This window comes from Ovis canadensis, chromosome 20 (assembly GCF_042477335.2).
Source record: "Ovis canadensis isolate MfBH-ARS-UI-01 breed Bighorn chromosome 20, ARS-UI_OviCan_v2, whole genome shotgun sequence".
NCBI lineage: Eukaryota > Metazoa > Chordata > Mammalia > Artiodactyla > Bovidae > Ovis > Ovis canadensis.
In genome coordinates, this window is record NC_091264.1 from 39,759,228 (window position 1) to 39,763,201 (window position 3,974).

The 3,974-nt window shown below is 46.5% G+C and overlaps 1 non-coding gene across 1 annotated transcript; it reads right to left on the reverse strand.

Moving 5' to 3' along the window:
• Window positions 1–3,485: 3,485 nt before the first annotated feature.
• On the reverse strand, window positions 3,486–3,590 carry LOC138426094 (small nucleolar RNA U13). The gene has a single exon (XR_011251520.1). It is a non-coding gene; the product is annotated as a small nucleolar RNA U13 (small nucleolar RNA).
• Between the last annotated feature and the right edge of the window lie 384 nt (window positions 3,591–3,974).

Genomic DNA, 3,974 nt, shown 5'->3' on the forward strand with positions numbered 1-3,974 from the left:
GATGATATCCTGCTGAAATGGTACCATACAGACCCAAAGGCTCTTCTTCCCTCCACCTTTAGGGGTTTGCCAGCAAGTTTCAAGCAAAACCAGATGTGTGTGTGTGCTCGGTTGCACTCAACTCTTTGAGACCTCCATGGACTGTCGCCCAGCCCCTAATATATAAAACACAAAAGCAGAACCAATCAGATCAAAGACAGTTACAGGAGGAGAAGGAGCCCTGGGGAACATCTTCCCCCACATTCCCACGAGGGTTCCCAAGACACCTCTCTGGGGCTTTAGAACACCTCTAGAGTGCCAGAAGCTCCAGGAGTCTGATGAACCCAGCTTAAGAAACACACTTGGCCACAACTTTGCCAACTATTATTTCCAAGGACTCATCCTTTCAATAAACCTGTGTCAAACCTTTACGGTGTGCCAGGCATGAAGAAGGCAATGAGCATTTGAAGGTAATTTGCTGCAATTCATGGGTTGCAAAGAGTCAGACACAATTGAGTGACTGAACTGAACTGAAGATAGTCTCTTCCTTCTAGGAACTCTCTAAGGAGTGATTCACCTGGGTGAGTGACTCACCACGTTGCAATGCAATGTGCAGTTACAGAGGATAGGGCAGGGAACCCTGGTGGCTCAGAGGGGACACAGGCAGAAAAGCTTTCAAGAACAGATGAAGCAGGACTTCCCTGGTGGTCCAGGGGCTAAGATTCCCTGCTTCCAGGGCCTGGATTCCATCCCTGGTGAGGGAACTAGATCTCACATTCCACAACAAAGACACAGCATAGCCAACTAAATAAATAAGTATATATGTATATATATATTTTTTTAACAGATGAAGCTTGGGTGAAAAGGAGTTTGCAGATGAACAAGAGGCTAGGGGTGGTACCTGTCTCTAAGGATTTGCCCTTGAAATCACTCCCTTCCCTCTGCCCAGCTCAGACCTAGGTACCCTCTTCTCACTAGGCTAAAACAAGGGCCCAAGGCTTTCAGTAGAAAGGCCTTGAGTATGCTCCCAGGCTCTATAACAACCATGGTGTGGGCAAGCTTGTACTGAAATCACAGTTTCTGGATTGAGATAGAAGATGGGCAACTTTACACAGTTCTAGACCCCAAATTGTCTATCCCCACTTCTAAACAAATAGACTGAACAGGGAACACTCTACCCCATCTCAGAGCATTTCCTCCCAACCAGGGCTCTGCTCAGAAGGGGAAAGGATCTCCTGTCTGCTGGAATCTTAGACTGGTGTTACTCATCAGGCCGGGCATGTTCCATTGGTCTTTGGGGTTCCTGATGAGGCTTGATAATCCAGAGTTCTAGGGAGAGCTGGCTTCCATTTGCTGAGTAATTATGCAGAGATCTAACTAATCATTCGTGTTTGTGTGTGTGTGTGTGTGTGAGTCACTCAGCCATGTCTGAATCTTTGCAACCCCATGAATTGTACCCCACCAGGCTCCTCTGCCCATGGAATTCTCCAGGCAAGAATATTGGAGTGGGTAGCCATTCCCTTCTCCAGGGGCTCCTCCTGACCCAGGGAGTGAACCCGTGTCCCTCATATTGCGGGCAGATTCTTTGCCATCAGAGTTACCAGGGAAGTCATAACAACAACTAAAGCTCATACCAGCCTTAAAACAGTAAATTCAGTAAATTTAGAGTCTTAATAAAGGGTGCAACAGTAGGCTGACGCTGTGCGATATCAGAGCAGTCGGGCATTCAAAGGAAAATGCTTCAGGACTGGATGCTGGGCTGCGCAAGCCATGCGGTCTGTTGTTTAAGTGTTTTATCTCTGGTGACTCATACAACAGCTTTAGCTTAGCCTCAGGCCAGGTTTGGATAATGATGGCTAAAGAGCCCAGCTTAGCTCTGTCCTCCTCCTGCAGATCTTCCTTCCAACAAAAAATAAACTCTGTCTTTGTCTTACAGACTCAACCCACCTTTGAATTTTCCCACACATTGTAAAGTCCTAGCATAGTATCATGGGACACCTATACCTCTTATCATGTGTTTGTAATGTTTATACAGTTTTATACTGCTTTACTTCCTTTGTCTGCCAGAGTAGACGGTAAGCTCCTTTCAGTTTCAGGGAATGCTTTCTGCATATTGGGATTTATGATTCTTTGCCACCTCTGCTAGGCTTAGCACAGTGTCAGGCAAGCAGGCACTCTATAAATATTTGTGTGTGAATGAATAACCATGGCCTGCCCCATGTATTATGCAGCCAGTATCCCTGACATGAGGGGACCCAGCCGGAGCATTTGTGAGGAAAGGAGGCAGTCTGGGAGGGCTGTGTGTGGCTCACAGCTGGCAGGCAAAGACCACAGACCCCAGGTCAAGTATGTGTGACAGTTAACATTTTTATGCCTTAAAAAAAGAAAGATACATAGATAGAAAGGAAGACCCCTAACTGAACCTGCATCAAGGATGATTACCATTTACTTAATCCCAGTTTGGACTGCACATCACCAGGCTTCACTCGCACCCTTTGTTTTAGTTGTAATTTAGCCATTTTCACCACATTTACGTCTTTACTCAAGACAGCATTCCCGGAAAAGAGCCCACCTGAGGACTCTGCTAAGAGCAGTGTGTGGATTTATTTCCTTTCAACTATTGCTGTTCACTCAGAAGTCAGGCAGTTAGGGTTTCATCTACTTGAGCCTCGGTGAAAAGTTGAAGAGCGGGTAGCACAACTGGAGCGTCGTGGTATGCTTAGTTAAAGGCTGCATTTGCCTCTTAGCTCAAAGAGGAGCTGGCATGGTCTCTCCCCTGGATCCCGTGTCGGGAGGGGGCTTGGCTTCTGTTCTGAGGACGGCCTCTCCTGGTTTTACGACCGCAGGTGGCTCACTCAACCACCTGGCCAATTTCTTCCTGCCGTTTAAGGTGACAAGGAGAGTGGGGAATCTTATGAACGCTGCAAAGGCCTAAGGATATTATGAGAATGAATTGCTTTTTGTCCATCCCTTCTAGGAAAAACATCCATGAAAAGTTGCATTCCTGGATTCACATAAACTGGATCTTCTTCCCTTATCCTCTGTTTCTAGCAAAGGGCCTCTTTTCTACATGACACCTTTCCAGAGACAACCAGCCAAGTCTTATCAGCTCTTCCTTTCCAAAGCCTGTGCATCTGTTCTTTTTTACATTCCTTATTCATCTACTTAGTGACGATTACTAAGCATCAGTGAAATGTAAGCCATTGTATCGGTTGCAGTGGGTAAAAATAAGACTAAGAAATAGATAGGTTTCCCTCGTAGCTCGGTCAGTAAAGACTCTGCCTGCAATGCAGGAGACCCGGGTTCAATTCCAGGGTTGGGAAGATCCTGCAGAAAGAAATGGCAATCCAGTCTAATATTCTTGCCTGGAGAATCCCATGGACTGTAGCCTGAGGTCGCAAGAGTCAGACGTGACTTAGTGACTAAACCAGGACCAAGAAGAATTGGTTCTTATCGTAAGAAGTTTCTTTGCTTGGTAATTTTTTTTTTTTTTTTTTTTTTTTTTACGTCAGACGGGTAATGTGCCGGTGTCGTAACAAGGTTTGCGGGGAGGCACATGTCACATAGCAGCGTGAACACCCAATCATCACGCTCATGAACTACAAAAGGATCTGCTTGGTAATTTTATTTACTTATTTATTTGTGACTGTGCTGGGTCTTCATTGCTGAACAGGCTTTTCTCTGCTACTCTAGTTGCGGTGCACCGGCTTCTCATCGCCATGGCTTCTCTTGTTGCGGAGCACGGACTTTAGAGGTGTGGGCTGAAGTAGCTGCACCACGCGGGCTCGGTTGCAATTCTCAGGCTCCAGAACACAGGCTTAATAGCTGTGTTGCATGGGCTTAGCTGCTGTGCGGCATGTGGGATCTTCCCGGGTCCTGTGGCTCCTGCATTGGCAGGTGGATTCCTTACCACTGAGCCACTAGGGAAGCCCCACAAAGCTTCTTCAGGATCACAGTCATCAACTCTTTCTCAGGCATTTTTCTCCTTGTGAGAA